Raw genomic sequence first — 24,045 nt, forward strand, 5'->3', positions numbered from 1 at the left:
ATATTACTTACACATTCATACTTAAAAATATGAGTCCACCTCTCATCTTCCTTATTGAAACAGTGCATTTTTCCAGCTAATTTGTGCCCAAATGTTTAGACACATACTTGTTTATTTGTTACTTATTTTACAGTTTCTTCTAGATTTTGCAAAGTTGAAAAGCTATGTCTAACGCATTGGTTATTTTGCCGCATTGCTTAGCATTCCATCCACGCAGGCAGGCGGTGTTCCTAGGTCTGGAAGGATAAATCCCAGGGGAAGTGAGCTGCAGAACATTTTATGCATCACTCATTCTATTATGAGCCCTCTGCTGCTCCATCTCTATAAGGTAAGAGATTTATTGTGCGTTGGCTTCTGGAAGTAGGAAATGACGTATGTTAATGGCTCTCACTTCAAAGTGTATGTGTTTGGAACTCATAATGGGGATTATAGAAATTGTTTTATAAGTAAAAGAATAACTGGAACAATTTAAGTCACTCGCACACGCTCTGGCACGTTCATCTGTCCCCAGGTAGCATTTGGTTGTTCTACCCTGAGACCCACATTCTGTAGTATTGTCTCCCTCATGTTAAGTGAGGTAGTAAATTGGTCATTTTTATAATGAATTTGAGCAGAGTTATATGATCGAGAAAGATAATTCAGGTCTCAATGTAGAAAATTACCAAATTACCAGTTTCCTATGTCCAGGGGTAGATATAATTTGAGTTTTAATATTTTGTGGGATCAAAAATTGATTCTGAGAAATTAAAATATGCTAGCAAGTTCATGGTAATATATAAAATTACCTTAATATTATTTTTTATTGCTACCCAGTGGAAAATTCTTACTCTTTTTTTTCTTATCCTAAATTTTCAGACTGGCTGAACCCACAACAATAACAATTGTTTACAATTATACTCTAACTTTGGATCATCTAGTTAATACCCTAACTCTGATTATTTTGAACACAATGTCCTATAAGAAAGACTATTTGAATGATTTTACTGCATTAGTAATAAAACAACAAAGAAAAATGAAACATTCTGAATGTACCATCTGATGAAGTGAGATTTTGCCCTGTCCCATTAAATGAGATTACATTTGATTTTATTTGTCATTATCCTAGCCCCAAGAAAGTTTTCATTTATCAATTTGACACATGAACCTATAACATAAAGCTTCATATACATTGTCTAAACTGTGATCAATTTGAGACATTTAAAACCAAACTAATGGATTTTCTTTATGTATTCATTATATTATTTTTATTATGTTTCAACCTTTCCAGCTTAGAAAATTATGACTCATTTAGCATGCACATATTTAAATAAAAAATAAATTATGTACATTGTCATTGTTATGGGAGGGAAAGGCATACTATTTTCTAACTTTTGATAAGGTTTAACTGTTGATGTGTGAATTCTTAAATGTGAACAAACCAAAAATAATGGCATACTTTCAAGTGCTCTCCAGTTAAAATGGGAAATATAGATTTGTGGTAAGGGACAGCCTTTTATTTACTGTTATAAAATAAAATAATATAATATAACATCTGCATGAGAAGAAAAAAAATGTACAAAAGACAATGAAGAGATAACAAAAGAACTGAACATATGGAAAGCCCCACATGTCTGTAGACACAATATAAGGATATTACATATCTAGCACTTGTTATTTGGTACATATCCATCAAAGTGGTCAGGTGTTCTCTTTGTATTCCCAAAATATTAGTGTTTTCAACACCGTTTATCTTTATATCAAAGTCTCCCACAATATGTAAAATATGTTTTATCCATATCTGAGTAGCATGATAGTAGCTATTCTCTCTTTGGGTTAAGTGCATCACATGACATTGCCTAAAATCTTGCCAAGTCGGATTTCTACTAGATAATTTATAGTTTGTAAAATATCGTGAATCTGCGGGGAAAAGCGACAGTTAATTGAAGCATAATTATCCTCCGCGTGAAAGTGGTCTGGGATGCCACATTGGGCCAGCACGATGTCTTGGATTCATTACCACTTTCTTCATTTGCTTTGTTGCCACCCTCCAGGTCCTTTCTGGGTGCATCTCTCTTTTGTTTCCCTTTGACTCTATTGTATTCCAGCTGACAGTGAAAGAACAGAAACCAAGCAATAAGACTGCATGAGCAATAAGACTGCACGGCTACGTTTTCCAGAGCCACCAGCTGGGAGTTAAGTTGACTAAGGTTGTGAAAGGAGAGCCCATTTGGATCACAGCAGGCATGGCAGGTAAAAGCATTTCTTTATTAAAGTACACATACTTTGTTTCTTCAGGTTCTTGGTCTAATTTTCTCTTGTTTGCCAGTGGCAGGGGGTGGGGGGTGGGGATGAAAATAGGTTGAGGACCAAATGCCTGGGGTATTTAATCAAATGCCCAGCAACTCTTGATGATAGGGTGCCGAAATTTCACTTTTGAGGATTAACTATGGTGGCTTTTGTCCACCCAAATGCATGTCTCCTTCTACCCAGCATGTTGTTGGGCTACTTTCTGCCATTGCCTAAATACAATGTGGTAGAAGAATTCCAAATAGTTTTAATAATAACTCCTGAGTTAGCAGAAACTAAACATGCAGGGTGAAAATGCTCATAAAATATAGGTATTGTTGGAGTTCCTCAAACAGCCCAGTTAAATGCTACTGTTTACTTCTATTAAAACAAGACATTGAGAATTGATTTCGCTGTGTTCTGTTAATTTGATTACTCTCTCATAAGTGGTAAGTATAAACCTCCTTAAATAGTTTATGAAGCTCATTTAATCAAGCAAATATCCTAAAGCATATCACTATATTGGTCCTTGACCTTTTGACCTATCACCCTGCCCCGGATGCCTTTGTCTCAGGTCCTTGCAATGAAAGCTTAGGTGTCAGCCTTTCTCTGTCAACAGCAGACTGTGGAATTGTACCCTCAGGGGCATTTCCTTGCAAGTGGTGAAATTGGGATGAATAATATCAGTTTGCATTCATATTGGATATATTTTTAGGAAGCTTAAGAGGACTATACAAGAGTCACTTAGGAGGGATAAATGTAATATACATTTAAGGTGAGAAAACTAAATTGTTGTGATGTGTCAGATTAGAGTGATAACATCATAGCTCATTTTATAGATATGTCTAAATATTCCTCAGCTAGTTCCCGCATGCCATATATTGAACTAAATTTCACCAAGTCTCTTCCTCACTGAGTTTAGAGCCTTCATATTCATCTTCCTTCTCTGGAGTATACCCTAGTTTGTTCTGTTTTATGTTCTATGACTAGTCTATGGATATATCTTAACAGGTTAGATCTAAAGTTAACAGAGGGTGCCATGGAAAACTAAAAATAACTGTTTTTGAAATTTTAGCAAAAACAACAACAACATAGAAATGATTAAAAGCCCCATGGATGCCTGCACCATGACTGGACCTGGAATCTTTTCAGCAGTATAAGGTCCCTTCTGTGTTAGCAGGCAGATCAATTCTGTAACCACTTTGGCCTCAAGTTCACAAAGGCCTTTTTTTTTATTTATAAATGTCCCTTGGGGTCCATGAGGAATCTATGATACTCATTTATTTTCTAAAGAAAGGTTCTGGATCAATACGTTCAAAATATTTCAGAGTTGCCAAGGACTTCTTGTTTGGCGAGCTCAGCACTGCCGTGGACATGCCCAGATTCTCTCCGACACCCGACACGGCTGACCCCCACCACACTTTAGTGCATTGAATGGCCTGGTAGTCTAATAGCGTGAGGTCTAACATTTGTCTAGTTGGTGCTGTCTGGTTTTCAAAATCCTTTTCACAGGAGAGCCCTGGTTTGGGGCAAGAGGTAAAAGGACAGGAGACAAGGATAATGATATTTTTTCTAATTTGTTAAATGAAAAATGCCGGAGAATGAAATGTCTTTCTTTTGGTTTTGGTTCAAATAATTGTCTGAAATGTGAATCACAGCATAATTGTCATGAAGAAGAGAAAAGGAAGGAATCAGTTACCTTTCAGCTGCTCTGGTCCCGAGGGACCCACTATGCTATCTGTTAATAATAAGCTAAAAGGAAGGGTGCACCATTCCTCTCTAACATGAAATAAAAGAACAGTTCCCTAAACAGATTCATTTTAAAATAGGAAGGTCAGAGGTCCATAATCCAGGAGAAGTACATGCGTACATGTATTCATATGCACATACTTGTCCAAATGTTTCAGCTAAGTAATAAAAATGGTGAAGAGGAGAGAATAAGACCCCCTAAGGGTTTGAGGGCTGTTGGTGTTGCCTTAAGCAGGCACCAAAGCAAGTCCATTTTTAATTTGAAGCTTTGGGTTTTAGATTAGATATTCACTCACATTTTACATTCTGTTCCATTATGTATCATGATAGTTTTATTATTTTAAAGGGTTTAAGTTCCTTATCTTTGAGAAAATCTGGTGTTTGAGTCAAGTGTGCTATGTTTGCCTTTTAATGACTTATTCAGAGAACATTTATTGAGCTTCTATTATGTGCCAGGCACTATTTTACCTCTTTCCCCCAATACTATCTCATATCCCAGACACTTTTATTTAATTCTGAAAATGCACAGAGTAGACGTATACAAGGTTATGAGACTGATGAATCGACAGTAGACAGGTGAGTTGTAAATTACCTTAATAATGTGATACTGTGCACATTTTCTTTTTTGCCCAGGGATTTTATATGATCATTCTCAGAATTTAGCAGAAAGCCTCATAAAAGTTGTAAATTTTGATTAAACTTAAAGCAATTCCTTCAAGCTTTAAAGGTTACCTTTTCATTGTTTTTAAGAGATACAGAAAGTTCTTACTTTCCATTTCTACTTTTGACAAGAGCTTTTTGCTTAATGTTTATAACCTTCTGTTTTCACTTTTCCCTCCTTGTTTTCCATCTTTTCTGACAATGAAATGCAGCATTTTTTTCCCTTCATAGTCCAATTTCATGTACTTGGTATGTGTTAAAACCTGAGTGGATAGGGGGGCTCTGGCCTCTTTGCTGCAGGGCCCAAAATAGTGCGTGTGTGTGTGTGTGTGTGTGTGTGTGTGTGTGTCTGTGTGTTATGATAGAAATATTGCATCTTAAGTTTAGGACACAAATGTACTGGTTAACTTGGAATTGGATTGACTAGTTTGAGTTTTTACTCTACCACTTTCTAGCTGTATAAACGTCAGTGTCTAAACCTGCTTCTTTAGTTATTAAATGAAGCAAGTAACATACAACCCCAGTTGGAATGCTATAAAGATTAAATGCAATAATGAGTGTAAAACACAGTGCGTGGCTTATGGTAAAAGATCAAAAAATGTTAGAATATCTTTAGTGTTACTATTATTTACTACGTGCCTGTGCATATACACATCTACCCCCAGACACAATTTTTCTATAGGATGCATATTCAAAGAATGATGGCTACTGTTAGGCAAAATTGTGAAGGGACAGATCCACCTTCAGCATTGCTAGTTTCTTTGAGAAGGTGTATTCTTTCCTTACTTCCTTCAAATGTCCAGTGCCCTGCCTCTCATCTTACCTTTCCTGCTAAAACCTCCTTTCAAGTAAGGACTGAAATTTTATCTACACAGAGGTCTAGATGGTTGAGAACATTGGGGGGGGGGGGGGGCGCGTTGTCCTTGTAAAGGTCATGACCTCTTATCAAAGATCAAATACTGGGCTGATGAGATGGTAGACATCTGGCAGCAGCTGGAGACATTTGTTTGTGGGGTGATCTCTCCCTTGCTTTCTGGAGCTCTCCCGAGGTGGGAATGGTTAACTAGGCCAAGGGATGCAGTTAGTTCTGCTGCCAAAGGTGCCTGCTGGGGCTCCCCTGTGAGTTTGTCTGACATCCTCAAAGGCTGCCTCCCTCTCCAAGCCTGGGGCCATTTAGGAACGATTGTCAGCTTCCCCCCTTCTTTTGTTTCGCCCCCGTTTGTGTCTGTGGGTTTTTGGATCTAGTTATGCCTGAGACCACAAGCTGCATTCCTTTAAACCTTTTTCCCTAATACTCTTCTTTATTTTTGGATACACACCTATTATTTTTTTCTACCCACATCTCATCCATATAATTCATTTTTAGTTGCCCATTGTATTTCTTTTACAAAGGCGTGTATTCATGATTTAAAGTTTTCACACATCAAACCATTATGCTGAGACATTCTCCTGACATGGCCTTCTGTGTTATGTAACTCTACTTCACCTCTATTTTTTGGTGCACAGATTTGAGGGTTTGAAGGACCAGGTTCAAGTTGAAGGTATGCCTTCACCAGCAATCTATGCGTGGAAAACAAATTTCTCACCCTGGGTTTGTCAATGAAGTTGGGATAACAAGGTCTGCCATGGTGTTGTAAGAATCAAATCCATGTTTTGTAAACTCAAAAGTAATTAGAAGCTTTCTGGTCTTCTTTTTGCCCATAATAACGCCCCTTCAAGTAACATTTTTTAAGGGAGGACAGTGGAGACACACATTATATTAGTAGTTTGTGAAAGAAGAGATAGGATCGTCACTGTCTGACATCGTTGCTCATTACTGAAATAGCTACATGTGCTTCTTTTAATCATGGTCAGTTCCCTCTGCCAGTGTGACATCTTTAATGCAGGGATAATTCTCCAGAGGAGAACATCCTGAGATGAAAATATGAGGGGAAATGTCCACTAGTAGACAAGAGGCCAGCAATGATGGGCTAGATCTATAAGCAGCTTCTCAAAGGACCCTGTAGAGCTTCTGCATGATCAGGCCGAGAGGCCCCACGTCACTCCAAAGTGTAGACTAGGACCTTGAGGCATAACGTTTGCAGGGTCCTCTACACAAGTGAGAGACAATAAAAACTAGTAGTTTTTGAGTACCTACTATGTGCAAAACACTTTCAATACTAATAACTGCTAACTTTGGAGTTCCGCTAAACACCAAATAGGCAGAGTGGCAGACTTACCCAGTTATCTAATCCTGACAACTTTTGGACACTGGGATTATGTCCATTTTATAATTGAGGAAAATGAGGGCCCCCTGACACCAAAGGCAGTGTTTTCTGGATTTTCCCCCAAATCTGGAAAAATAGACAGCATTCTGTGCATTTTACAGATGAGGCAATGGGGACACAGAAGGTTTATGTAAGTTGTCCCCATGGCTCTAAGTGGAGGAGCTGGAATCCCACCCACGTTGACCTGACCTCTTCCTATTAGGCCACACTGCCAGTCTGAGTGCTCTAAATCTCAAAAAGAACCTGTTCCCCTCCTAATTTACATGTTGTGTATTGATATTTTCATAAAATAGAATAAAACTGAATTACTGGGGACAATAGAATTTAAAAAGATATACAAAACTCAATTTCTATCCTTTATTGTTTCATTCAACAAACATAAAATTCCTCTGTCGCATTGCTGGAGATGCGTCTGAACTCTCATGATTTCTGGCTTATCTTATGGGGGGCCAATAACAAAACTGCTGCACCAGCACTGATGCACGGGAAATGTTTTGAAAAGAACAGCTCTAGACCGTTGGGATATGAAGATAAGGCAGTTTCTTCCCTCATTAACAGAAGGCTTATAGCCATAGGTTTGATTTCAACATTTACCAGTAAGGCCTTGAATAATACCCAGGTTGGCAATATACTAAAACACAGTTAAATATTGAAAGTCGTGGCCTCTATTTTTGCATTTTTTTAAATCTCACTAACATTAAATAGAATGTCTTAACAATATACCAAGAGCAATTCAATTAATTTTGGATAGAACACATCTATACTTTGAAGGCCTATCCTCTCATAACCTACATAACCAAGAAATGTGGACCGTTGTAAATTAGCTTATTTGATAGAATAGAGATACCAATATATTGCAAGTATATCACTTTCTCTCCAGAGGACAGGCTCATTGTTGTGTTGATTAATTAATATTCTCTCCTGCTGCATCCAAGTAGGTTAAAGAAATGAAAAGGAACACGATAACAAAGCCAGCACAGCCAACATTTCTGGTTAGTTCCCACAGTGACTACAGAAATGCTTGTCACCTGCTTCCTCTTCTGGGCAGAGGAAGTTAGCTTAATGATGGCTCCTTTTTCAATATTTCTGGAAGCAAGTCTTAGAGTAGAATGGCCATGAAAAATAGCAAACATGTGTTTCCCAGAGGAAAACATGGTCTGTAGCAAGTGCCATCTCCACATCCATCTGTAGCAGTGTCTGCAGGAGATAAATGAGAGATAATGGCTTAATAAGCAGAACATATAGAGTTTCTATTTATGAAATTTATTTAGCCTGCCTCACAACTCTTGGCTACTAAGTAGACTTTGGATGGGGCCACACAGCATTTAAGGGTCATTGAGGAGTGCCAAAACTACAGTAAATGTCAGTGAAAGTGTGAAGGTAGTACATTCCTGTACATGACAAGAAAGTGTTAAGAATAAATCCCAGGGTCCTATTTTTGTCCAGACACATGCTCAATACCCATCCAGAATCCTGCAGTTCTGAATATGCATAAAGACAACTGAACATTTAAGGAAGCTGATAGTAAGTGCTAAAAATATGTCAGTCACTGTTCATTTATTAAGAGAGACGGATACACTTAAAACGCTCTTTTTAAAAACAAAACTAAGAACTTGGCATCATGCCTTTACATGTGCCAGTACAGCTTTTCTAGGGATTGGAGTCACTATAGTGAATGAAAACACTCATTCCCTCTTCTATTCCAGACAGGGAGACAGATGTCCATCTCGTATTAAATATAAGACAACAGGGTATGTAGAGGGCATAGTGCGTATAACTAACAAGGGGATCTAGCTAAGTCTTGGGGTGTGTCTGAGATAGTTTCCTCAGTAAGTGAGGTCTTAGTTGGGAACTGGAGCACACATGGAAGCTAGCCAGGAGTGAATAGAGGCTGAGATTGGGCGGGGGTTGAAATCCAGAGATAGGATGGAGTGGGAGAAGTTGTTGAGCTAGGATTGGATGTCATAATAGGGTAGACCTGTTGGCTATATCCCAGAATATAAGAATTGGGTCTATAACCCTGGATCCAGAGCAGTGGAAGACCACTTACCAGGAGACAACAGACCTAAGAGCTACTGCCAACTCAGACGTGTTCCAGAGGTCAGCTTGCTTGTACCCCTTGGTCTATCACAATCCTTTTGCTCACATCTGTAAAAGTGTGGAAATGATACAGGATGGGGCAAAAGTAAGTTTAGAGTTGTTTATATGGAAAACAATACAATAATTGATAAATAATAATACAAGAATAAACTGTTTTGAACACTCACAACTGTAAGGGGTGTATTATCATAAAACCTCAGCTTTTAGCATTGACTTTTATACTACCAATAATGGAAGAATCTGAGTATTGTAATTTTTTTTTAAACATGACGAAAGAAGTTCTTAGAAAAAATATTTTTGTTAAAAGGGGGTCCCATATCTTTTCAGATTTATTTTTGCCATATCTTGTAGATCCCAATACATAGGGTTTCAGACTTCAATTTGTTTTATATCCGGAATATTAGCATAGGAAAATGAGTAATTTCACTCATCGCCACAATGAGTTCTACCCTTTGAAACCTGGAAAATGATGCTTTGACTTACTCTATTATTAGAGAAGGAAATGGTAAAGGGAGTAATATAAGAAGGATTACGTTCCTAGGGGTTTTGGTCACCGTCGTTTGAGAGCTTCTCATTTTAATCTTCATGTTAGATTCAGCTCACTTTTATTTCATTTTGCTGTTGATGGCCCATCAAAGGTTTTAATTGGACAACACTAGGTTCTCATTTTCTCTCTGGGATTTATATATTTTTTGGAATCGGTGAAGTGTAGTTGTCAGATGGATACAAATTATTTAGAAGTGTGTAAGGCAAAAATCAATGTAATTCCCTGAAGGTACTCACACAGCAATTAAAAATATTAATATGCAACTCCTATATTATGCTCATAGAATCACAGAAACAATTTTGAGTTAAGAATATAACTTACTAATCAGGTAATCAGTGCTGAATGCAAATATTCTCAAGTGAATGACTGCTTGCAAAGAATGGGTTTCCACAAAAGTAGAAACAAACGTTGACAGCTGCATAGGGCCATGTGTAGATTTCTCTAACTGTAGTGTAGCAGGTGCTTGGATATGACAACAAAGACTGAAAAAGTTTACAGTGAAAACTAACTGAAAGTAACACTTGTTTTCTGCAGCAATGAATACTTCAGGCATCTTATTGTGACTTGCAAATAGTTTATTTCATGCAAACCTTAAATATATATGGTGACAATAACATGTTTTACTAACTCTTGTCATTTTTCTTATCCATCAACTAACAAGATGTACGTAGTAAGTGATGCATATTGATAAGTGGATGATGCACAGGGGGCTTCTGTTCCATACAGATTCTTCTAGAGGTTTTAGTATAATCTAAAAAAAAAAATTCAGAGCTGGATTTAAATTTTGGTATCACCCTGTCATGACAAGGTGTTTAAAATGAATTTAAGAAAATTTCTACTCATATAGTTCTTATTATAAAAAGAATCAAAATTTGATTTATAAATTTTTAGATAGAATGGAAAGAAGATATGGTCAGATCTAGGTATATAAAAAGCAGTTTATTTTCTTATGTATTTCCAAGTGGATAAATACACAATCAATTTAATACATGGAGGTGTGAACCATTTAAAATATGTATCGACTTCTGTATATATGAAGTCTTTTTATTATTGAAAAACCATTTATTTTAATAAAAGTAGCCATTATAAGTGCATTTAATGGTACATTGTATTCTAATATATAAGTCAGGTAGGTAGATTGAAAAACATAAACATACATGACCACATAAGATTTTATATTATAATGTAATGGACAGGGGGATATATTAGTTACCAAGCTATCTTGTTAATTCTCCAAATATAACTTTATAAATGACTTTAGGATCTCCTTCCTTTTTACCTATTTAGCTAATAGTAAAAGTGGTCTTTGTGTTCAACATAATAGACATATCAAAATGAAAATAATTATAAGTTTCTTTCCTTATCTGGATTTTCCCATCATTAATTTGCAGTGATTAATGTAAAACATGATTATATCAAAACTATTTTTCAATTCAATATTTACTCTCTATATCAGGGGTCCTCAAACTACGGCCCACCGGCCCACCAAAAACATTTATCCGGCCCGCCGGGTGTTTTTGCCGCCACTGCCTGTCCTGCTTAGCAGCCGACTCGTCCGGGGCCTGCAGTGCGCATGTGTGGAATGTCTGAGGGACAGTGAACTGGCCCCCTGTTTAAAAAGTTTGAGGGCCTCTGCGAGTCTATATCCTAGGCACTGTGCTAGACTCTTGAGATAGAGATGAGTGAAGATCTCTTAATTAAATTACCTGGAATTAGACAATGATCCAGGGGTATGACAAAAGGACAGCGGGGCAAAATCTGAAAGTCGAAAGTAGTAAAATGTAGTGACGGAGGCAGAGACTACATAATCAGGATATATAACGTTGCTTTTATTTTTTAGTACAATATCGGAGGTTTCAGCAGAAAGTCTTAAATTATTCTGTCAGCTCTAGAAGAAGACAAATATTTAGACAGGAATCAGCTGCTCTTCTTTACTAGATTTATCACTGTGTAAGGCGGCATAAGTAAAAGGGAGCTCGAGTCACTGACTTAATGTTCTTGAGTTTGTGTGGTAAAGTGATTCTCAGAAAGTTCATTCTTTGAATAGGATTTCAATCGGGAGCCCATCATTACTTGTCTCAACAGCCATCTTTGTCATTGCTTGAAATGTCGTTTACAAAAATCAAGCTAGACCTTTGAGAAGGGATAATTATTAGTTTTATAAAGACTCCATTATAAGAGTAAGCTGATACTAGAGTTCCTCTATTCTGTTTGTGTCTTAAGTCAAGCCTTTAATTGACTGTCATAGACAATTTTTGAAGCCTGCCTCCAAGTAGAAAACGCTTTTTCATTAATACGTTCTCTGGGGTGTGACATAGTGGGACTGAGACTAAACTTGCTGGCCTGGTTCTTCTCTCAACCACTTAAATAAAAATAAGTGACTTTATATCTTAAGGCTTCCATGTAATCAGCATAAAAATCACTGTACTTTCCTCCCAGATTCAGGCTGAGAGCCTGCCATATAGGATAAATCATTTTATAATGAAATCCTCTTAGATGGACAATTAAGATGGTTCCACCTCCTCTGGCTTCCTTTCCCTTTCTTTTACTGCCATTCCCTCTCTCCTCCCAACTCTCCACCCCCCCCCCCCAATACTGAATGAGGTCAGAATATTCTGGAAACAAGTATATTCACATTTCTGAGTACCAGTGACATGTGTGACCTTAAAACGATCCCTGCAATGCTATTTTTACTGCACTGTATTAATATTTTATACTTATGTTTATGTCTCACCCACTAGACTGACTCATCGTGTGCCTTATTTCTTCAAATTCCCACGATCTAACCTAGTTTTTGACACATAGTGGGTGATCAATAAAGATTTGTTGAATAAGTTAATTAGTGAATAGATCAGTTAACATAAGCATGTTTACATTCCAAGACTTCCAATGGAGGAAACATATTTACAGAAGATTTAGTATAATTGTCTCTTAACATGGAGTGATCTGCCATGTTAGATACAAGGAAATACATTTCATTAATTTGATCTGTTTCATAATTTCAGAAATTAATCTTGTCATTTTAGTGAATTACAGTTAAACTTCTATGAGAAACATTTTCTGCCAGTGACAACAACAGATGAAGGTATTAAAAAACCCTATTCATGTAGACCAGAGAGGGGCTGGTTAAGCCCAGAGAGAAAATAAGATCTTTGCTTTTCATTGTTGTCAACGAATAAATGATTTCTATGAGTCACTTATTTACTTTGTAATTGAGCAAGTCATAAAATGAATTGAGCATCCACAGATTTGTTGCAAATGAAGATGTATTATCATGTGCTTTTATTAAATAAGAAATTGAATTTTCAAGATAGTTAAAAAGGTTGGTACATTGTATGATCATAATGCCATTATTTGAACAAGTGATTTATCCAGTTTGTGTCAGTAGAATATTAGCCTATTTGGAGGGAATATTTTCACTAAATTGGCAGGTGCTTGAATTCATTGGTCAAAAGTGCCTTGATCTTTTATCACATAGGGAGTTACTTCCAGAAACCTGGTAGGTGATACAAATATGTATCATACGTGGTTACCCTATGTGACACTTAACAAAAATGGTCCAAATTAAAATTTTTTTCAATTTATTCCTAATCTATCTTGGCTCATTCCTACCAAACAAGTGAATGTGTTGAATTATTTTTTCATGTACAGTTTTTTCTAATTTGAATTTAGCGGTTGATTAGTCATTATGCACACACGGTTTATTTATATGGAGTCCATGATTTGAGTCTTGTTTCTCCTCTCCTAAACTTTTTTTTAAATTATTGGTTTCTACATCAACTAGCTTCTACTGTTATAGGAATGACAATTCAAAATTTGATATAAATTTCAAAGTTGAAAATCTTTTAGAATGTTGATCTCTAATTGTTTGAAACTATAGAGCAGAGAAGGGAACATATTTAAAGGAGAACAGATTTCTACTGGGAACTTGCAATAAATTCTGGGAAATTGTACTCCTCTTTACCAGGGAGATACAAATTATTTCAAAATGTTTCTTTTTAGAAATTCCTTGACATTATTTTCCATTTTACATTATTTTTTATTTTCTAAAAAGGAGAGTGTGGAGTAATGGAAAACATAAAATTTGGTCCTGAGGTCCCTAAATTTTACTCCTGACCCTGGGATTTACTTATGGTGTGACTCAGGGCAAGTTATTAATCTGCTGTGTTTCAGCTGTTTCATGTAGGAAATAAATGTCATTTTGAAGAGTAAATGAAATGACTAATTACAGCAGGATTAAAATTTGAATGAATTGACCTATAGAGAGATGTGTACTTTGTAGTTGTAAATTGGGGCATATGATGAAGACAAAATGGCTTTGAATCCATTAAGTCTCATTGGTTAACAGGAACCATTGCTTTACAGAAAATTTTTGTTCATTTGGATATAGTTTTAGCTACTGTGACCACTTGATCTTAACCAAGGCAATATTCAGCAGGTACAAAGCCCTATGTTTAGATTTTTTTAAAATTGGTTTCATGAATGCAGACTGGAAGGGACCTGGCTTATCAACAGTTCCAATAAGCAAAGACCTAGCTGCTTTAAATTGATGCTTTATTCTTATAATTCATTCGTCCAATATTTATTGAGTTCCTACTGTGTGCTCAGAACTGCTGTGTGCTCAGAACTAGAAATGGAGCAGTAAACAAAACAGACAAGAATTCCTGCCTTCATAGCCCTTCTGTTTAATCATAAACTCAACCCAACACAAATCCAATGACGCTGCTGTAGAGAAAAAGAAAGTGGGGATTCACTTTTCTATTGCAGTTTCCAACTACAGTCAATCAGGACTCTACTGGATTTAACACACTTGTTTTCTTGTTTCTTTTTGGTGGTACAAAATAAAGGGCATATTGGTAAACTGCAGTGTCTTGGGAAGATAGGACCATGAACGTTTGAAACCATAAGCACTGTAAACGGTGAACTAGTAGAGGTGGGCGAAGCAACTAGGTAGATTATGTTCAGAAGAGAAAAGGGCTGCAGCAGAAGACAGCTGACCTCAAGCATTGAAGGGGCTGATCCAACAGAAAGGCAACCGACTGACTTCAGGTTGCTCCAAATATAGGACTTGAAAACAAAGAGTGGCAGTTTAAAAAAAAAAAGTAGATTTTAGCTCAAGACAAAGAATTTTCGATCGAGAAGAGTTATTCTGTAAATAAGAGGTTGTCAGGGAGCAAGCTTCCTTTTTGCTGAGGGTGACTTGGCAGGATCTGGAAGAACAGGGTCAGGGCTCCTCTCTGAGTGGGAGTCTGGCAGATATGCCTTCGATTCTCCAACCCTGTGACACCATTTTTGCTCTATAGTTAACCACTGCAATCATTGACAGCCCCAAAACTTTCCAATGACAATTATTGCTCTAGGTTTCTGACCTTTAAAGTTTTTTTACAAGTTTGCATCTCGATAAGTATCTCTCTACCTGGGAGAGGTAAATTTTATATGAAAGGAGAATGAAGCCTATGTTATTTATCAGCCATATTAAAGAATTTTTGGGGGTGTATGGATTTCACTGTTGTATTTTAAAATGGACACTCCCTTGGAGATTTGCCTGTCCAAATCCATTTTCTTGTCAAGATTGAAGATGACAGGTTATTCTAATGCCCAAATATTAATTTCTTTAGTGTATCTATGTATTTCATTGGCCAGCCAACTATGAATTTTCTGGATTTCAATTAGCTTGTCCTAAATCCCTGGTAAGCTAAATTTCTCTAACAGTCTTCAATTCGTTGCATTAAATGCCTGTTCAACCTTGGAAGATATATTGATTTTTTTTTCTCAGCGAAGTGACAAATACCATTTTCACGACCATAATAGAGATTGATTATATTTTATGGAACACACAGAGAGAGCTGATCTCAGTGCGACAACCTTGGGGCTTACAAAAATGAAAAAATCATTTGAATTAATAATGAAGTTAATAAATTCATCTGTTGCTGATGAAGTAGAAGTATTTTGAGAGAGAAAGTGAAGCATTCTGTTCTGCAGCTCCACAGACACTGGGAAGATTTAAGACCAATTTCAAGACCAATTTTGCAGGTCCTGGTTTTGTGATATCTTTTAAAAAGTTAATAGTAATTGTTTTCAAACCTAAAGCTATGACATTAATCCCCGGCACAAACTGGGCATGTTGCATGATAGTATTTATAATGAATGACATTTTTCAATTAAGCCGGGACAAAAGTAAATCATAATCAATGTCAACTATATGTGAAATATCAAGTGGACTATGGGGAGCAGTCTATGTTTCTAATATGATTTATGGAACCTCAATTTAAAATTCATCCTAAGCTCTTTACAGGTAGACCTTAAATAGAGTTAATGTTATATTTTTATCATTCTGCCTTGCTGTACAGCAGCTTTTACCTTATAATCTAAAGGGAATTTTAAAAACAAATGAAAAATATGCACACATGTCATAAACTTTATATATGTAAAGGATACATGCTATTTTTTTAGAGCTAATAGAAACAAGAAACAAAGTTTAAGTATTTTAAGGTGTTAAAGTAGTTATGGTGGACCCAGGCAACATTGCTAGGGAAGATTATAGAATTAGTTTTGTGGGGGTGGGGAGGGAGGAGGAACCTTTAAAACAAGGAAACCAGATTTTGTCTGTTTAGGGACTTTTTCCATTTGTCATCTTCTATCCCTGTCACCTAACATTATACCAAATATAGTACCTAGTACCTCTTAGAAACTCAATAGTACAGTATTTGTTAAATGAATAAAAAAGTTTTACTAATAGCAGAAAGAAATACAAATGATCAAAAAAGCAATGTTGTTAAGGTACTAAAATGTACCATGGGATTTTACTATTTTACCTCTAATATTTTCAGTTCTTACATAGCTATAGGGCGAGAAATCTTGGGGTAGGATTGGGGGGAGAAAAAGAAATTAGTATAGTTGAAGTTGAAGATATTTATACATGTTCTGAAATATATGCTTACATGTTAGGTATAGTTATGGGGGGAAATGACCTTACCTAAGGATTTGGGAAATGCCAGAGAAATTGTTAGGGATATGTTGGTGGCCCATTCTTTTGTTTTATTTTATGATTGTCTGACACATCGAAACACTATTCTTTTTAAAATATTTTCTAATTATTTCACAAGTGTATACTTTGCCTCTTCTATCAGCTCCTTGTTGGTGAATTTTTTTAGTTCCTTCCTAAATGTTCTCTGTATGGATCTGACTGTACTGTTGGGTTCAAAGGGTTTCTAAAACTCCATACACTGGAGAGATGAAACATATTTTAACATATTTATGTTTTAGCATTTTATGTTTAAATGATGAAAAACCATTTCAACAATAGCTGACTGGTGTGTATTTTTTTAATCATATATCTAGAGAAACCCTTTTATATTATTTTTAAATTTTATTAAAAGTTTAACTTTACATTTATGGAAAGGATACTTCACTTAAGAACTTCATGTTTGCTTAACTAGTCTCACAGTTTATAAAACATGAACTTAAAAAATGATTTAAATAAAATAAGAACAGTGGGATTTGCTAATTGCCATCCAACTCTATGAAACTCTGCATACGTTTTCTCCTCATTATTTCCTATCTGAATAGGCTTGGGGAAGCTGTTCCTTTCTCTGTAGCCTATACAGCAGCAAAGGTGTCCCTTTGGAACTATTAAATACATGAAAATGTGACTACACCATCACTATTTTATATTTTACCTTCTCGTATTTCTTAAAATTGGAGTAAAGCTACAGCCCAGATTAAAACCAATTGCTAAAAAATTGAAAAAACTGCGAAATATCTATACAAATCTACTTAACTCTAGAAAATTTCATGTTAAAGTTATGGGTTTAATTTTTGAAATAATGTTTAAGAGTTAAAATAAATATTCTGACTTCTAAAAATTACATAAATTAGTTTTTAAATTTTTTAAATTGCTATGTTGGTGTAGAAAAAGCTTCATCTTTTACATATTATAAATTTAGCAATATAAATAGCATCTGTTGGATGTCATTATGAAAATGAATTGCTATTAAACTTAAGTGTAAAATAAGTGTTCATATTTAGCATTCCCATATATTATAAGTTATGAATTTGTGACTATAACTGCATAGCTTTCTGTAAGACATATGTACTTGATGTAATTATTTTCTTATGTTCTTATATAGTGTCTCCACCTTTTTTCTGTAGATTAAGGGTTCTATGAGCATCTGTGTGTGTGTGTTTGCACTTCTGTAGTTATATTCTAAGCTAGACATTTTGTCGTTGTTGTTAAAGAGTGTGGGCATTTACAATTTTGATAGGCATTATAATTTTGGTAGGCATTATTGATATAGAGGAAATTCTGATAAAATTCTGGGTTATACTTTTGAGAGAAATAAAAATGTTGATATTTTTTTAGAGCAAAGGTAATTATTATTAGCACTCACTTAAGATAAAATAAGAAATTCTGATTTGGACTTCTTGCCTAGCATTTCTTCATGTCTCCCAACCCTCCTTTCCCAAAGTCCTAACATATCCTTCAGTTTACTCTCCCCAAATACTTTTAAGGTTCCCTGTTGCTGCTAAGAGATTAAAATAATATTGTCATTTGTGAGTTTAAGAAATCCAGTTTCTCAGTTCTCATCCCTGAAGATTCTCATTCAAAAGGTCTGGAGTGGGTTGGATCATCTGAGTTTTTAGTAGGATTGCCAGGTGCTTCTTCAGACTGCATCTTGAGAAAGACTGGGGAAAACCAGTCTTATGTACAAGTAAAGAAAGACTCCTCATAATTATGTGTTAATATCATGCATGTTTCTCTGTCCTCTAGCTGAATGGGATTATGTGCTCTCTCTCACTTTGGATTCTAGATTCTTCTACCTGTGTACTTAACCCCTGGAAAACCCATTCTCTCCCTTTTACTTCTTTCTCTACACTTTTCTTCATGTCCTAAATCAAATCACACCTCTTAAGTGAGTTTCATTTCCCATTCTCAGGAAATTATCATTTCTTCATCCGACAGTGGTCCATTTCTATAGCATGTATTTACATCATACAATTGACATTTAGGGTTTAGTGTTGTTCCTTATGGTTCCCATGTAATTATCTGTATCCCTCAGTGCCTTTCACATAATCAACAGTGTAAAAAAAAGCGTAGGTTGAGGAGTAAGTGAGACTATAATTAGACTGCTAGGGAGCAGGTCAAAGACTACACTCCAACCCCATGAAACCACTTCATGATGTTTTGCCACTTATTCTACTCTTGAGAGACTCTATGATTGCTTGTTTAGGTAAACAAAACCAAAGCTAATGTTTACCATATAACATTGGGTCTGTGAATCACATATTTAAACCATTCTACATGGAGTGCTTGAGAAAGTTAACCCATACAAAATGTAAAGTTTTAAAATTTCATTTGAAATCTAATGTTATAACTTCATACAATTCCCCCGCCCCCATAGGTCTGTGTTGCTAAAGGTCAAGCTTGCTTAGCTTTCTCAAAAGAAAATTGTTTTTATGTTTAGAATAATTTCTTATCAGTAGCTACATCATAGCACTGGGGCGCAATCATTAGAATAAATGTGACATTTGTCACAGGCACAGAACCATAAGTGCATCTGCGGTGCTGTATTCTTGCTATACAGAACCAAATGATATAATTTAGCATAGCAATGAATATAACCTGGCATGGTGTTCATAAAAATTGGTGTATACTTCATGCTACTAAAAATGATAATTTCCTGAGAATGGAAAACAGAAATCACATAAATTACCGATATTATTCAAGCTTGATTCAAGGAAAACATTATTCACTGGAAACATATTTTGATCATAAGGGAGGCATCTCTCTAATACTGTTCCACAATATAGGCAAATTAGCACTACCTATTTTTATTTTCAATTTTGAAAAGAAAGCACTTGGTAAGTCACCTTGGGACAATGAAGGTGATTTAGTAATTTGTCATTTCTCTGGACTGAAACCATCGTGACCAATAAAAAGACATCCACGGGACATATATTCCTTCCTCTTAAAACTAGCAGTTTAATATTATGGCCGGCTGGTCTCCCGTAGGTTTGACTGTGGAGGAGCAGGTGTGCTCTTCCAAAGTGTCTTTACAAGTGTCTCAGTGGGGTTTCCCTCCCACGCCTCTGCAGGAGACAGCTCATCTGTTTAATCCTTATGTTTTCCTCAACCTTTCTTATTATGCAGACAGGGTTCTGAGGCTCAGCTGGATTTTGACTCTCTGAATGAATTGATGGGGCTCTTTGATCTTAACTGTGTACTGCATCTGTTTCATCCTTCCTCTTCATGCTTAGTCTTCCAAACTCCCATTTTGGCTAGAACTCTTAAAATAAATGGATAATTGTACAAACAAATAAAAATTGCCATTTAAAACTCAGCTATAAACTTCATTTTTTCATTTTGGATCTCTCTCTCTCTCTCTCTCTCTCTCTCTCTCAAACTTTCTTGGGAAAAAAAATCCCCAAAGCAGTTTAATTATGTTACTCTGTAAGAAAACACCAGACATGAGAATATTTAACTATGAATACATATGTGCTCTGTAGAATCAGATTAGCATCAGAAATAAGAATGACTGACTATTACAATTTAGTGAATAGCATGGTAGCTTCATATTGTATTAATAGACCACATCAAGAGCAAAAGGTGTACAGCTTACTTAGAAAAATTTACCATAGAACAATTGAGATCCTGTTCCTCTTTTTGATGGGAGCGAGGGAGATGGAATTGCAGAGAAAATCAGTTAGAATCAGAACTAATCCATATGGAGAATTCATTCTAGGTCACCCGATTCTAAAATAATAACATTTTTTTTCAACAAATCTTTAAAATGAAATGTGTAGGTTCTTGTGTGAAGTGGGAGGAGAGGGATGTTCGAGGAACGGCATGAATTGTTTGCTTACCCACATTAAAGCATATAAAGTTATGATTAATTCAACCGGAAAATATCAAGTTTTTATCTGAGTAACCTTTGATAGTCTAATCTGGTATTTTGGAGACTTGTACTAATTCTTTTTTATTTTTAATTCCCCATGAATCTTTTTTTTTTATCTTGGAGTGTACCATGATCTTGTGATGATAATATAATGTCAAAGTTGTCAGAATAATTACAGCTGAGCAAAAAACTGCTGTTTCCTAAGAGCCAGAAGCCCTTGAGAGAGTTATGAAAAGGTCTTTCTTCAAGAGGAGGAATATTGTGATATGACCTTCTAGTCTATTAAACATGTCTTTATCCCAATATAGATACACTAAAAATACTAATAATAATTATTAGTAAAATGTCATAATAAACATTTCCCTTAGAAACAAAGAGATAAGGTATATAAGGAATTGGATACCTAACTATAACTAAAATATTGCTATTTTAAAAATATTTAGCCCCCACATGGCACTCTATTCTGAACTAGGGAGATTTTCTTCACTATTTTGTGCTTTCCATATGGAATCTGAGAATAACTGTGCAGGAAGGTTACTCGATCCTTTTTTAGGCAGAACTACTCTGAGACCCACTAAAGGTTACTCTCCTCTAACCAGTGTATTTATCTTGATACCAGCTGGGGTATGCTTTCTTTTTTGTTTGTGTGTTAATGTTGCAATAGGACAGAAAAGATCTCCCAACCAGCCAACGTAAGATATGTGCTTTCAATGCATTTTAGTTAGCTTCCCTGACTTTATTTGCTTTAGCTTCTTATCTCACACTCCCGATTGCTGTGTCCCCTCTGTAAAATGTAGACAAAAAATGTTTACACTCTTAGTCTATAATGATTCTGTGCTGCTTGAACTTCCAAAATATACCATTTTGCATTGCCCTCATGAAATGGATCAGCACAAACTAAAATCTCATTTTTCCCCCATGCCCCTTTTGTGTAAAAGCTTCAGTAATGTCTATCTGGTTCATTGATGTAACTAACTCCCAAATCAGTGCAGCTCACCAGATTGGAATTTATTGGAAATATACTAAATTGTACCCTGGTTTGGTAGTTCAGTTGGTTAGAGAATCATTCTGATACGCCAAAGTTGCAGGTTCGATCCCTAATCAGGGCACATACAGGATTCAACCAATGAGTGCATGAGAAAGTGGAACAACAAATTAATGTTCAAAAGATACTAAATTGCTACCTGCACAGTTCCTTGTGTTCATCAATTCAGACCCATATTCATTCTTAACTTACTTGCTTATTATTTCCTCCTAATAGTAATTGGGTAATTCACTTGAATTCCATTATTCTATCTAAATGTGAAAGGTGATTTTCTTGCATTATGTTCAAGAGAATGGAGGGAAGAAAACATTTATATTGGGTGTTTTGGTGGAGATATAGCTCCTAACATTCGCCCTTTATGGGTTCTCTGATCATGCCTTTCTTTGGTCTATGATGCCAAGCGTGGCCTCAATTCTTGAACATCTCATACACTTGTGTACTTCTAGAGAACTAGCCTCAGCTCCCAGAACTTACCCAAGGCTATCTTATTTTGTCTGAATGACCCATTAGTAGATCATGAAATCTACTTAGTAGACCCTAACCAGCATTTAAATTTAAAAAGGGGATAATAGAAAGAATATCAACGTGTTGTTTGTGGTAAGAATAAGTATTGTTTCATGAACATGCTTTTTTCAAAACCATTCCGAGTGTGTGTGTGGCACTTGGTTGTGTTACATGTGTTTCCTTGCCATGACTCCAGTAAAAAAAAGAAAAAAAGAAAAAGAAAGCCTGAAAAACAAAACAAAACTAAAACTAGTTAGCCACATAGTTAAGATTTGCCTGGATGATAGGCTTTAGAACTTAGAGTAGTGTTTTACTATATGCAAATTCTATTACTGTTTTACACCAGTTATCCTGAAGCAAATCAAATGAATTAGCTGATAGCAACAGAAATAATGGAAGCTTAGCAAATATTTCCAGAATTGTTGAGTTAGGACATATGAGCTTACTGAAGGAATAATATTCTTATTGATTAAACTGTTTAGCTTTAAGTAGTTGTTTTAGAAACAGCTATGGATATTTAGTTACACAAGAAAAGCATATGTATCACAAAAAGGTATTTTTTTAATACCTTATTTTGGTGTTGGGCCAAACAGAATGTGTCTAAATTATGACTGTATACTTCTGTTATAACAAGCAAGGAAATAACATTTATCTCTCTTCTAAAATATCTCAAGGCTAACATCTTTGCCTTTCCACTTAAAAAGTCTTAAAAAATGTGACCCTGACATTATGAATGATATAGTTGTTCTTTTTCCCCTCACCTTTGTATCTACCAGGACTTAGTAGATATTGTAGCTGTACCTTTATGGTGCACTAGTATTTTATTTTAGGACTAAGAAACATAAGTGAGGTTCAGCAAGGTTAGCATGAGAGAGAGAAACATATTTGCACCCATTAATAAGTAGTTTGGTATTCCTTGTGTTCATTACCAAGCATGTCCTCCTTACTCTCTGTAAAGTCCGCAATGGTATATAACCTGGGTACCCTGTTACCAGCAGCAGCAGCCTTACTTCAGATCCATCAGACATGAGGAAAATCAGGCTCCACCCCAGACCCACTCAATCAAAATCTGCATTTTAACATGATCCCTGAGTGATTTACATGATCATGGATGTGGGAGAAGTGTAGGTCTATAGGATAAGTATTACCAGTTGCTGTGTGGTTCTGTATTCATTTCCTGGCTAATACTTGCTGTGGAAAAGAATCATCAGCACGTGGAAAGAACCAGCAATTTTTCATACCCCACAACTGCGATTGACTAGCTAATGGAATTTAAAATAGATGATGATGACAATGACAATGCCGCTGATGAGAGCACCCATTACCAAGTGTTCCCACGTGTTGTCCATTGTGTCTAGTGCATTAACTAGCCCGTTTAACCATCATTATGACCCTATGAGTTCAATGATGTTTTACAGACAAGGCAACACAAGCCTCAGGTTGTCTAAGATCACCCTGTTGTCAAGTCTAGCATTCCCATGCATAATATCTGTGATTGGTATTGGTCCTGTGGGAGCAAATGTATCAAACAGGAAGCAAACGTATCACTTGGAAGATGCCTATGAAAGTAGCAATAGACATCTGTTTAGATAATGCTTATGACCATCAGCAATGAGTTCTCAAAATTTTAAGCCCACATCAAACTTTAAGGTGATCAGTTCACAATTTATTATATAGTAGGTGTATGCGCTATGTTGCATCTTGTGCCCCATTAAAATGAGGCTTTGCACATTCTGCTGGCATTTGGGAACTTAGCCTTGAGAGTTACCTGCTTGTCTGAGGACAAACATTTGTATATTTGGAACATGAAGAGAGGGCTCTGTACTTGAAATGACTCTAGAATTGTACAAAATGTAGAAATGCAGTTTGCCTCTCTGGTGCTGAATTAAATCCTTTCTGAGGAAGACATCCTTTGAGAAAGGAGATGCTTCAGGAATATCTACTGTTTGGCATTTATGGGGTGGAGAAAATGAACTCATGCAACAAATGCAGTTGAAAATAGCATTGAAATGA

General features: G+C 36.0%; 1 long non-coding RNA gene across 1 annotated transcript in view; it reads left to right on the plus strand.

Annotated features, from left to right (window-relative positions):
- Window positions 1–230: 230 nt before the first annotated feature.
- The window catches only part of LOC118649812, a 56,704-nt gene continuing 32,889 nt past the window's right edge, over window positions 231–24,045 (plus strand). The window contains exons 1-2 of the long non-coding RNA XR_004965751.1: window positions 231–328; window positions 2,085–2,229. This is a non-coding gene — a long non-coding RNA (uncharacterized LOC118649812). The remainder of the gene's footprint in view (window positions 329–2,084; window positions 2,230–24,045) is intronic.

Source organism: Myotis myotis, unplaced genomic scaffold, assembly GCF_014108235.1.
Source record: "Myotis myotis isolate mMyoMyo1 unplaced genomic scaffold, mMyoMyo1.p scaffold_m19_p_3, whole genome shotgun sequence".
In the NCBI taxonomy this organism is placed as follows: domain Eukaryota; kingdom Metazoa; phylum Chordata; class Mammalia; order Chiroptera; family Vespertilionidae; genus Myotis; species Myotis myotis.